The sequence below is a fragment of the Pistacia vera genome, unplaced genomic scaffold (genome assembly GCF_008641045.1).
Source record: "Pistacia vera cultivar Batoury unplaced genomic scaffold, PisVer_v2 Contig852, whole genome shotgun sequence".
Classification (NCBI taxonomy): Eukaryota; Viridiplantae; Streptophyta; class Magnoliopsida; order Sapindales; family Anacardiaceae; genus Pistacia; species Pistacia vera.
Window position 1 is genome coordinate 120,442 of NW_022196726.1, and position 13,869 is coordinate 134,310.

The following is a 13,869-nucleotide window of genomic DNA, read 5'->3' on the forward strand; positions in this document are numbered from 1 at the left end:
GGCACTACTTGCACAAGATTAACCCAACTATCAGAGATAGGATAAATTATGTCTACTTCGAATAGTTTTACTACTTCCTTTCATACCACTTCTTGCATGGCAGAATTTAATCTCCTTTGTGGTTGTATTATTGGCTTGAAATTCTCTTCCATGAGGTTCTTATGCATGCAAATGGAAGGGCTTATTCCCTTGATATCAACAATTGTCCATCCCATAGCCTTCTTATGCTTTGTCAGAATGTCTAGCAGTGACTTCTCCTCCAAATCTATCAAGATGTAGAAATAATCACAGGGTAAGCATCTTTATCTAAAAAGACATATTTTAAATGTGAAGAAAGAGGTTTAAGTTCAAGTTTAGGAGCCTCATTAGGAGTATTATGCAAATCCTCTTTTAGCTCCATATTACTATTATTCAGAGATTCATTCTCTAATGCTTCAGCTTCTTCTCTTAAGCATGGGTCTTCATCTTTCATGGTGCTCGACTCCATTAGACATCTCTCCAAAGTATCCTTCTGCAGAATTTCTTCTCTGTCATCACTTACAATCTCACCAAAACTGTTAGAGTGAAAACAAGATTCAATATAAAATGCAGTAGGATTTTTCATCGCTTTATGGACGTCAAACACTATTTCCTCGTCATTTAGTCTCAAGTGGGAGTTTGTTAGTGTATACCTAGAAACCATTCGTGTTGTTGGTTTTAAAGCATTTTATCTTGTATCAATTTATTATAAATAATAGAAGAAAGAGTTCTTCAATTCATATATATAAATTGCTTCATTTATTCTGTCATGCATTTAAAATAAAGTATGTATATGGATTGTCCAGATAATTGATAATCCATGGATTATACAGTTTTCATTAGACTTTTTAATCGGATTTCGGGTACTTTCTAGTGCATTTTGACTTGAATTGTTGCTTAATTCTTTACATTTTGTGTTTCAGGTTAAAATGGACATTTTGACCAAATAAGGACAAAATTGGAAATTTTTGACTCAGAAGTTAGCGGATCTCAGAAGTTAGGAGAGTTCTGAAGCAGGATAAAGCACAATGAGGCATGTTCCAAAAGAAGAGTATAGAGAATCGAAGAATCGAGCGAAGATGCAAGCAAAGTGGCTGTTCTATAATTTCAGAGCTTTTCAAAAAGCTTCGCCGTGGCGAAGTGAGCCAGCCATGCACCAGATCTGTTGGTTCTTCTCCGCGACGAAATTTCTTCTTCGTCGAGGCGACGGTCATAAATTCAATTTTGTGAAACGCACAGTTTTATGTTGTGCGTGTTTTTCTTAGGATTTTGGGCGAGGTATAAAAGAAACACTTAGCCTTTTTGTCTAGGGTTGTCCAAGAAGTAGGTTTAGCAGCTTTTACATTTTCTTTGATTAAGCTTGGAGAGATTTAGCGATTAGAAGGGTGAAGATTTGATTTTGAACCAAGGGATTCATCATTTGGGGAGATTTCTTGTCCTTTCTCTTATTTTTCATTATGTTGACCTTGGATATTATCGTTTTTCGTATTTGGAGTGTTAATTTAGCTATGAACTAACCCGTTTTGGGTTATGGTTTTGATTGTAATTCAGATTTTAATGGGTTAAGTGATTGATTGTTTTATGTTCATATGATTATGCTTTGATTGTGTGTTTACTCTGAGTTTTAGTGCTTTATGTGATGAACATGATGAGATTGAGAAATGAATCATGTTAGGCTTCTTGGGTAATCACCATTATAGTATTGGATGCTAGAGATAGATTCAAGAATTAATGAAATCATTGTAGGATTCTTATGCTTAATGAGTTTGGAATTGTTAACTTTCAAATTGTTGGGTGCGGAAAGTTAATAAGGAAGAATAGGAAAACATAGCCTGAGAAGGTATGTTTAACACCTTAGTGAGTTCGATTTACAACTAATGCATATGAATGTGAATGTAGTTTAATTTTTTGGTTTAACCAATAAAATCCGAATGAAGTCAAAACCCTACCCGTTTTACTTGAATTGATTACTATCCGTATTTTTCATCTTGCATTCATAGTTAATTTTAATTTAAAATTTATTGTTCAGTTTTAATTAGAAATAGCTCCCATCAATCCAAAGAAGTCAATTGCTCCAACTTGAGAACAGTAGGATATTTAGTGCTTAGCTAGCAGTCCTCGTGGGAACGATACTCACTCATCACTTTATTACTTGAGCGATTATTATACTTGCTACATATTGCATGTTGTAGGAAACACGCATCAATAATTCATTTAATTAGTAAATGGATTTATCAAAAGTTTCCCTGTGGAAGTAATATAATTTGGGCAACTATATTGCATAGTAGGTATACTAGATGCTTCCGAAAGATATCATGAGTTGATATAAGTATGGATGATGATGATGATAGTCATGTCATTGGGGCATCAGTATGGATTAGCAGTTAGTGAACTGTTTTTCGAACGTGACTGAATAACGACAAATCACTTGGAAAAACATGTAGTCAATGATTTATCGTTTGGTTATATCAGTTCATGATGTAGTCCTTTGACTTGAGACATCGTGGTCGGATTCAATACAGATGCGTATGGTTCATATGGTGTATAAATAAGAGACTAGTCATGTCTCGTATGATAAAGCCTATTTGGTCATGCATTGTTCATATGCGGAAACGAACAATGGTCAAGACGGGATCCATTGACTCGAAAATATAGGATCATGAGTACCGTTTACTCCATCTGGATCTGGGTTCCTGAACAAACGTCGATGAATGTCAGAAACCAAAACCTCTAGCCAGAATATATTATTAGTTAGATGAAAGTAAGTTGTGATGACAAGTTTAGGACATATTGATTGAAAATTCGGTAGAAGATCGAGTTTAGGATTTTGACGTTCCATGAATCTGTACTCGATCATGATATATCAATGGAGGGACTTTACTTGCATGGTACATATGATTTGAAAAGGGTTCGATGAAGTATTTCTTCATCGTGGTTTAGGGACTATGGCAAATTGCTAGATGTTTATTATAGTCGTTGGGCCTTTAGACAGGTTTTGGAACTGGCTCATGGCTAATCCACGGTAGACCTACATGGTCACACCAATAGTCTTGTGAAGTTAGAGAAGGATAAGAGAGAGAAATGATTATCCAAAGAGGGCTAGCACCTTCCGAGGGTAATGATAGATTTCTATGGTAATTGTTACATAGAAAATTATTCATGACATTTTAAAGGTTAAAATGGTCAAACAATAACTAATTGTATTTAATTAAGATATCTTAAAGTGTTAAGATAAATGATATGGACTAAAAATAACCTTTTAAGAGTTAAAGGGTAAAAAGGTAAACTTATAGGTTGTTAATATAAACTAGTGTAGTTTACATGGGTCCATGAATAATATTGATTATTGAAAGGCCAAATTACTAAATCCTCGGGCTCTTTTTAAAATAAGATTTTATTAGGGCATGCAAGTGAAAAGAGGTAATTAAATATTGATCCACGTATATATAAATGCAAAAGTTGCATTTTAGGTTAAGGAGTTCATATTTCATTAAAAGAAAAAACTCAAGCTCTCTCTCTTAGGTTTGACCTCTCCCTCTTTCTCTCAAGGTGGTGTTAAAATGTGGAGGATTCATAACTTTGAATCTTGGCTTCATCAAAGCTAAGCACTAGGAGAAGGTATAATGTTCATTTATACTTTATTTATGGTTTTTGAATCAATAATCTATAATCTTGCATGCATGTCTTGTTTACATGCTTGCCATCAATTTTTCGGCCACCTCTTCATGGATTTTTCAAATGGTATCAGAGCTTAAAAGCTCCTTGCATATTAGTTTTGAGCAAAATTCAGGTTATTCCATGTGTTCACATGTTCATCATACATGGTTGAGTTTGCATGTTAGTGCTTTGGTTCAAAAATGAGTTTTCCATCTCAACTCTTTACATGCATGTCTTGGCCACACCTAGATCAAGAGTAAATGTTTGTTTTTCATGTCATTCTCATATGTTTTGAATGATAGTAATGATGATAATAAGCATACCGTTGTATTGAATGAGTTGTTAGTTGGAATAAGCATGTTTTATGCTTTAAATTTCCATTTGATCAAAGTTGATGCATGTATATGATTCGGCCATCTCCATACTTTGTGAAAGTGTGTTTTTCATCTTACTCTTATATGATTAGATGAGTTAAAATGTGATAATGTATGCATGGATGATGGTTATTGCATGAGATGTATTGAGAACTACATGCATGTGTTTGTTATGGCTTTCTTCTTTGTCATGTTCGGCCATGTCTAATTTTTGCCATAAAATTTGTCATCTCATTCATGCTTTGATGAATAATGTTTTGGGAGATGTTGCATGATGTATGCTCACAAGATTTATTTAAGAAATAATCATGCATATTCATTTCCATGACTTTGATTAAATTGTTTATACTTTGACATGCTAAAAGTTTTATCCTTTAATTTGATTAAAGTGTATTTTGTATGAAGAGTGTGCAAATGTTGCAAATGTTTAGTGGTGGAAAATAATGATGGCATAAAGTTATGGATCATTGAAGGTATAATGTTCATTTATTCTTCATTTATGGTTTTTGAATCCAATAATCTATAATCTTGCATGCGTGTCTTGTTTACATGCTTGTCATCAATTTTTCCGCCACCTCTTCATGGATTTTTCAATGGCAAGCATGTAATCAAGACATGCATGGAAGGTTATAGATGATTAGATTTAGAAATTGTAAATGAAGTATAAATAAACATTATACCTTCTCCTAGTGCTTAGGTTTGATGAAGCTAAGATTTAAAAGTATGAATCCTCCACGCTTTAACACCACTAGACTTTGGCATTTGGGACCAGGCCCCAAAAACTGGTCCTTGTTAGGACCGGTCCTAGGAGGTCTGGTCCTAAACCCAGACCAAGCCCATGGAAGAGGGATCAATCCCTGGATCGGTCCTTCTCCAAGGCCCGTGCTTGGGATCGGACCTAGGCCCAGGCCCAAACCCTTTTGCTTTTTTTTCCAAAAGCCCCTTGGACAATATCCAAAAACCCTTGTAAATTTTGAAGTTGACAAAAATATTGAGATTTAAATTGATATTTTACAAAAAAAAAAAAAAAGAATTATGACCGTTGGCAGCCAACGGTCATGTGGTGGGAGGGGAGGGGGGAGTTTATTTTTTTCCCCCCAAACCTACACTATAAATAATCCCCCACACCTCCATTTTTTTCACACCAATTTACAATCTCTTATTCACTCAATCTCTCTACTCCAATCCAGTTGTCATTCATATTCTCTTCAATTTAATTTATATTTATAATTTATTCATATCATTTATTTATTTATTTATATTATTCAATTTATTTCAGTTTTTCAATATAATCTCTTATTCATATTATTATTCAATTTTTTCATTTTAATTATTTATCATTTTATCATAAATTCATAAAGGATTCCCAAAATTATGCATTCTGAGGATCATCCCCAAATGAGTTTTACGTTCCATCCACCGAAGAAATGGAAGGGTTCAATCCATTTTCACCCTTTCCAGAGGCAGCAACTGCAATTCAACAACTACATTCGGCCATGTCTGGGTGCAGCTAAACACAAGCGAACTGCGACTTCACGACCCAACCCCCCCAATCGTCAATGAGGGTCGTGTCCGAGGTATGGCGATACTTCACTAAATTAAAATGGGCAAAGACAAATGCGGAGGGGGAAGAATCGTGCAGGGTGTGTAATTTCTATGGAACCATTATCGGCGCTGAGAACGGGACTTCGACGATGCGGCAACACTTGGAGAAGAAGCACCCCCAAATAATGCAGCTGTTCAGTTCATCCTCAACTGAACCTAGTAAGCAAATTCAAACTTAACTTAATTTTAATCCACAATCCTCAACTCTATCAATATGGCAATACAATGCACTCCAAGCATGAGAGGAAATAGTAAGATACATAGTTGCTATGGACTCTCTCCTTTCTTTATCTGAAAATCCTTATTTTACATTATTCAAACTGCATTTTTTCCAGCATATTCCCCTGTTAGTAGAGGTACAAGTAGAACGGACATACTAAAACTTTATAAAAAAATAAATGTTCAACTTAAAAACGAATTTCAAAATTTTAGGAATATATCTATTGCACTTACTTCTGACATATGGGCTTGTAGATCAAAAACATATTTTTTAACTGTCAAAATACATTACTTAGATCATAGTTGGGGTTTACAAAAAAAATTGATAGGTTTTAGACCATTATATAATGCACATAATACTGACACTATTTATTTTACAATTATTGAAGTTTTACAAGAATATGTATTAACTGATAAAGTTGTAGCGCTGACGCTAGATAATGCAGTTGTTAACACTGCAGCTATCGCTTTATTTGAAAAGAGATTGGATCTGCGTGGTGAAGGCAAATTTTTTCACTAGAGGTGTGCTTGCCACATCATCAATTTGATTGTTAAAGCAGGTTTAGAAGCTATAAATTCAAAGATTGAGAGGGTGCACGCAGCTATCGGATTCATCGTCGGTTGTAGCAACAAAAGATGGCAAAAGTACGTCAAATATTGTAAGCAAGAGGAACCACCAGTTTGACCTTTGAAGTTATGCATGGACATGTCTATCCGTTGGAACTCCACCTACTTGATGTTGGGAAAATCTTTGCCAACTGCAAGACAAATCACAGATTTCGTCAATTGGAAGAGCCATCAGCAAGAAGTTGTTAGCTATGATGATTGGACAGTTTACGAACTTTTTTATTCATTTCTTAAAGTTTTTTTATGAATCCACTAATACATTAAGTGGTATTTATTATCCTACTACTAATTTAGCGTTAGATATTTTACTTCAAATTTCTATAACTTTTGCTAAATATAGATATAACAACGTCTTAATGGAAATTATTTCAAAGATGGAAAAAAAAAAATACAAGAAATATTGGTTAGATATTCCATTCTTATATGGATTAGGCCTTGTTGTAGATCCTAAGTTTAAATTACACGTAGTTAATTGTATAATTACTAAGATATGCCAGCATTTAAGACATGATTATACATCTTATTTGATTAACTTTAAGCAAAAATTGGAAAGCCTTTTTTCTTTATATCAGAGCAGGTACAATGGAAGTGGAACGTCCAGCAGAGACGACCAGTAGAACCCTAATCATGAAGACATCTATCAAGGATCAAGCATGTGGACGTATATGGAACATGGCGGAAGTAGCAGCTCCAGCTCGTACATACATGGACCAAATGAGTTGAATCGCGACCACTGCAACATTATAGACATATAGCTAAGAAAATTAGCTACATAAAGGAAAACTGTAGCAAATACATATATACAGCTACAAAAGTCAATATTTATTGCTAATTAAAATAATTTTAGTGATAAGATTTCCTCCCTCGAAGCTAATATTCATCTCTTGCTTTAACTTATTAAAATCGTGGCAATAACTAGTCATTTAGCTATAATATATTAGCTATGGTAAAACATTGTAGCTAATTAATGTATTTAGTTATAAACATTTTATTTACATGACATATAGTATCATTATTAGCTACGAGTTTAACTATATAGCTATTATTTGTAAATTAGCTATAAAATATTGAAATTTGTAGCTAATTAAGGTATTTAGCTCTACAAATTTTATTTTCATAGTGGTAACAATATTATAGTATCATTATTAGCTACTAGTTTAAATATATGGCTAATATGTGTGCATTAGCTGTAAATTATTTGAATTTGTAGCAAAATAAAGAATGTGAAAATTAATTTGCTACAATCCTTATAGTATGCAGCTATAGATATTCTAATTTATCCCATGAGTAATTATATTTTTATTACTTACGAATTAAATAGTTATACTCAAATATAGTGTTAATCACACAGCTAAGGTCAATAGTAAATTATAACCTTCAACCAATAGCTAACTTAAAATAACTCTTCCCACCTATCAAGCTTAGTTTCAATACAATTTAAATATGTCGAGCAAAATATTGGAATTTCTTTCACAATGTACTCTTCTGCAATAGAAACTTCTGGTCGACTTTTATTACGAACATAATGCTTCAATTTCCCTAAGAACCTATACAAATATTTCTTCAACTTATTATAACCACACATTAATAATAATAATAAAAAAAAGTAGATATATGAAATAATGAAAACAAAATATTGCTATCCGTTTGGCTATCTGTTTGAGTGTCTAATGCTCAACCCGCTCTATGTACTCATCTGCTAAACATTCCATGTCAGTAATCAATAAATTGGAGATCAATTTGCAAGTTCATTCTATGAACAAGAAATAAATAATTCATTACGAAGCTTAGCAATGGTAGGATTTAAGTGACTCTCGTCTCCTTGTGATTTAATAAATTGTTTAATAAATCATTCTTAAGGTCAATGTTCTGAAAACCGGATCAGGAGTCCACTCGGCCAAATGGCCGATTTTCGGTTCGAACGGTTGGACCGGTCGGACTGATGACATCAGCAAAAACGAAAAAAAGGGAAAAAAAATCCAGGTTTTTCATGATTTCATCTAACTAAAATTTAAAAAACATCAATCCAACCCTGCAATAATAATAAAACCATCAAAGTTATGTTTACAGATTTAACCTTCAAGTCTAAACTCTAAAGTTTCCAAGTTCAAAGTTCAAACATCATTAAAGGTATTACAAAGTAATATCAAATATAAATCCACCAACGGCTGAAATCTGAACTGAAGTGACTAATCCGGCAGACCAGCAACGGCAAGCAAGAAGCAAACTTTTAGATGGCGACGGTGATGATTGAAGAGGTTGAACCGTTGAAGACTTGAAGTTGAAGAATGAAGACTTGCAACAAACCAGCCACGGCAAGGAAGAAGCACTGAAGTAGAGTAGCAGACCGAAGACTTGAAGAGTGAAGACTTGAAGGCTGAACCGCTGAAGCTGAAGCTTGAAGGAGATCCGAGATCGCGAATGGAGGACAAGAGGAGGAGGACTGGACTGGAGAGAGTGCAGATCGCGAATGGCAAACAAGCAAAGTGGCAAACCAAAATGAAAAAGGAGAAAAAAAAGTGGCAGACACAGCTCAGTAGCACACAGCTCAATGCAAAAGCAAATTGAAAATTTTCTATTTTTCATATTAAAAAATTTGGGTCACTTTGACTTTGTGGTTTTCACTTTTTACTTTTTTATTTTATTTCATATGATTAAACCGGATTGGACGTGGACCGGATTTTCTTGTGATACCGGTTGAACCTTCGGTTTGCTACAGTGAGGCGGTCCAACCGTGATTTAAAACGGTTTGAAGTAAAATTCCAGTTTTTTACTCTTTTCAAACCGGAAATGTGAGTGAAACCCGGTCGGACTGGTTCGACCGCCTGGTCCGGCCGAGTTTCAGAACATTGCTTAAGGTATCAATTGCAATTAATTCAAACAACTCGTGATTTAATTCACAATATCTTTTCGTATTGTTTATAATAAGAATATAAGTTTACTTATAAAAATTAAACTTCGTGAATCACATGAGACTATGGTTAGCTTGTGTAACAACCCCACTATGTAAAGATTATTTATTTTATTCATCATTTATAATTCAAAATTATTTATCTTAAATATGTAGAATTTAATTTTATGCATCATAATTTATGCAACTTATCTTTTAAGTGTGAATAATTTAATAAATAATTTATACACATTACTAATTATAAGATTAATTAATAAGATAATTTGTTTAACCTTAGTTACGGTGGACTTTATTATTACTTAATTAGGTCATAGACCTTATTATTATTTAATTAGGTTAAGTCCTTTCAATTAAAAATCATATTTATACTTTAAATAGTATAAAGCCTATATTTTTCCCTAAAATATAAAAGTGACTATATTTTTTTATCCTTCCTTAATTTTCATATTGCGTCGGTTTTTTTTTTTTTTAAATTGACCACAAACACGACGAAATAAAAAGCAAGGAGCAACTAGGTCAGTTTTTCTAAATTACCATAAATTAGATTTTATTCCATCGAGCTTCTTGACACCCAAATTTGTAATTCAAATTACAAATGCACCACTTAAAGTCGAATTAAATTTCTCTTTGTCGTCATAAACCTCACAGCCATCTTTTCGTTACACCCTACACAAGTAGTTGCTTTCGCACCTTAGATTCACATTCAAATTCTCACCCATCTCCATTTAAAGACAAGAAACTCAGAAAAGAACCCAATTTCGTCTATTGTATAGGTATGCATTTCTTTCCAAATCTAAAAATTTCTTTTTTTTTTTTTTTTTTTTTTTTACTCTCTCTTTAGTTGCTTCTGAGTTACAAATTCTTCGTGGGTTTATGTTGACTTTGCTAGATATTTGGAAATTGGAAGTTGGGTGATTAAATTGCGTTAATTTTGCAGAGAACTTGTTATGTGTTTGATGAAATGCCTCTAAGAGAAGAGTTTTGATGGTTATGATTTAGAAGTTATTAGTTTGAATCTTTAATACATTTTTTGGGTGTTTATTTATCTTTTTAGTGCTAGAACGAACTCAAGAGAATGAAATTCCTTTGATAATTGAACCAGTAGATTATGGGATTTTGATAACTTTTAACAAGTCAAAGTTAATAATTGTTGATACCGGGATTTTGACACCAACTAACTGCACGTGTGAAATGCTAAGCTGGCCCAGAAGACACACGTGAATGGGGGATTGAGGATGTAAATAATGGCAAGACAATGTTTAAAGTGGTTTAGATGCTTATTCAAGCGAATCCTACGTCCACTGATGTTGTATTTATATTTAAAGGATCAGGTCACGGCTTAGCGAGCTGATGAGAATACAAACGAGAGAGAGAGCTATTACAGAGAGAAGATAGCTAATCAAGAGTAAAAAATGAGCGAATCCCACAAATGGGAGAGAAGCTCTCTATTTATAGTGGGATACATTGAGGTCATAACAAGGGGTCAGGTACCATGAAAATCCTCTTTTGCATCCCGTTATTCACCTACTTGCGTGATTTCCTCACTTTTATGCAGGGATTGGACACGTGGACGACCTCCAGCCTTTCGTTACTCTGGCGCATACCTACTGCACTGGCAGAAGCATGTTGCTTACGCCAGCATACAACGTGGCCGTGTCTGAATGGCTGCAGGATCTGCCTAGACCTTGACCAGTTGTGTTGACTGGGCTCTACGTCAGCCCTACTTTTCCAAGCATGATAAAAGTCCCCTAATTTTTAAGGTTTGAGAATCGAACCTTTGGAAATTACAAATGCCTTGATCTGATGTGCTTGAAGAGATGTTGTTTGAAGCGACTTGATTGTGAAGGAGGTCAAAAGGACACCTCCTTGCACGCGACCTAGGGTGATCTTTGACCTTACAGTCAACGACTTGGATTTGGGTATCTAGTGCTATAATGATGGTTCCGACTTGGATGGAATCCTCTACCTGTTTACACTTAGCAGCCTTCAAGAGGATAAATGGTCGCTGCTTCGCAACTGATTTCCGTCGAGGTCAAAGAATCACATCACTTCACAACCAAGGCGAGGCGAGGCGAGGTTTAAATGCGTACGTGGGCGCATTAAATGTGGAGGAGGGAAAACATGCCGTCACTTGAGTATTTCAACGGAAGGGGATGACGATCTGATTTTTAGAGGCGTGACGGTCACTCTTCCTCGTTGATTCGTGACACGTGGTCGCGATCAACGGTCAGATGTGTTTTCTACCTAAACGTCATTTGACTTTGGGAAATCAAAGCACCACCTCCTCAGCTATAAAAACCCCAAGCTTTCCAGGCAAAGTCACAACACTTTCATTCTTAGAGAGAGCAAGAAACTTTCGCGAATCTTGGTTCTTTGCCTTTCAGAGTGGTGTTTGTCTAATATTCGGAGCAGAAGAGCCAATCTTTCTCATCCCAAGAGGTAAAGACGAATCCCTTTTCCTATTTTGGTTTAATTTTGCTTTCAATAGTTGTCATGTGATGACTGTCTGTTGGTATCTCATCGGAGATGAAATATCCTCCTTTGAGTCAGGTCCAATCACAGTGACCCTTTAAGTATTCTATTAGGGTTTTTCTAGGGTTTAAGGGAGGAAATATTTATTTTCTCCTCCACGTCATCGTACGAGATAGTGTACGAGGACTGAATCGTTCCTTACTTGTAGCTTTTGCAGACCGTAGGAGAATGGACCCCCCAACGACCAGAGATGAGGAAGGGACCAGTTCGCCCATGCAGGATGCTCCTACGGGTCCCATTCGAGAGATCCTCTCGGTACTTACTGGGGAAGGACTCGAAAGGGTGATAGACTAGTATGCTATCAGTGTGGAGGTCTTCCACGATAGGACACGCACAACTCGGTATCTGCCGTAAGGGTTGGCCGTCATCTCTGAGGACATTTTCAAGGGTGGGGGGCTGATCCCTTTCCACCTTTTTGTTAGATCGGTCCAAGATCATTTTGGGATCGCGCCAATGCAACTCACGTCAAACACGTATATGATTGTCGTGGCCATGTACATCGCGTGTCATGAGAACGGGCTAGGCGAGCTGACCGCGGTAGAGCTCGGTTGCTCATATATTCTAAAAAAGAGCAAAGACAAGGATTCCTATTACTTGTCAAGGCAACCTTCCATAGAAGCGGGGATACATAGTTACCCGAGCAATGTAGGACTGTATGAGACGAAGTTCTTTTTCTTTCGTCACGACGGCCTTTGTCGCTTCTAGGAGCTGTGTAGGTGCTTTTTCCTTTTGAATTTATTGACTTTATTTCTCTTTTGCTAACGAGCTGTTTATTTTTCTGGCAGTTAACAAAACAATCAGTTTAGAGCTACTTGTGGACCCGAACAGGATCACAACCTTCAGTTTCCTGCCCGAAGCAAGTCGCGACACGAGGCTACTCGTGACAACTGCGAACTTGCGGAAATACAGTTTCTTCAACCAAGACGCGGCCTTAGAGACCCCGCCGAGTAAGTTTCTAGACTTCTCTTTTGACTTTTTGTGTAGCAAACTATTTTACTAATGGTGTTCGCATGCAACGAACATGCCTCCTAGAGTGCCCAAGTCACCACGACCAAGGCGATTTTCCTTTCCTTGAAGGGGTACCATCAGACCAGCTAGGGCAACTCCCAGTGGTCCCCCCGGCGAGGGCACATCGACGACCGATTCGACTCGACCTGAGGGTGCTGTTTGCTCTAAGCAGAAAACCATGGCCCAGAAGCCTAGAAAGAGAAGGATGATTTGGACCGAGGAGTTGGAGTCTGAATCGAAGGGTTTGGGTGTCCAACATGAGATGTCGCAGCCTTACCAAGCCTTCCGCCCGGGAGGGCCTGCTAAGGATACGACTGGCATCCATATCGCCCCCAAGGGTCAGCAGGTGAATCAGCAGGCGACCTCTGTCCCCGGGAGGAGGTCAGGAAAAGAGCCGGTAGGGGGGACTCTACCCGCTGCAAGCATTGGCACCACCGTTCTAGAGTCAATGGGACATCTACCAGACCATCTGTAGTCGGTAGTCTTCGCATTGCTCGAATGCAGGCTTGCGGAGGTCTTCGAGCAGTTCATGGCTTCTGGTACCATGGACCTGATGACCACATCCTTCCACCACTTGAGCTAGGTAAACGAACTGCCGTTGGCGAGGACATTTGCTTATGTGATGTAAATAACTTTATTTTCTTTGCTATGCAGGCTCTACTCTCTATGCACCTATCCCTGCAGAAGGTCCAGCTCAAGACTGCTGAGGGATTGGTGGAGATGAGGGAAGAGAATTTAAGGCTTAAGCGAGATTTGGTGGCCTCTAGGAGCTGGTTCAGGTACTAGTTCGCCGAGGTGATGGAAAGTGGGATTTGTCCAACTAGTACCTGAACGAGAGAAATGTTGCTCTTCGCACGGTGGACTTTCAGAAGGCTGAGCTGGAGAGGCAAGCGGAGGAGATGAATGAGCTCCAAAGGA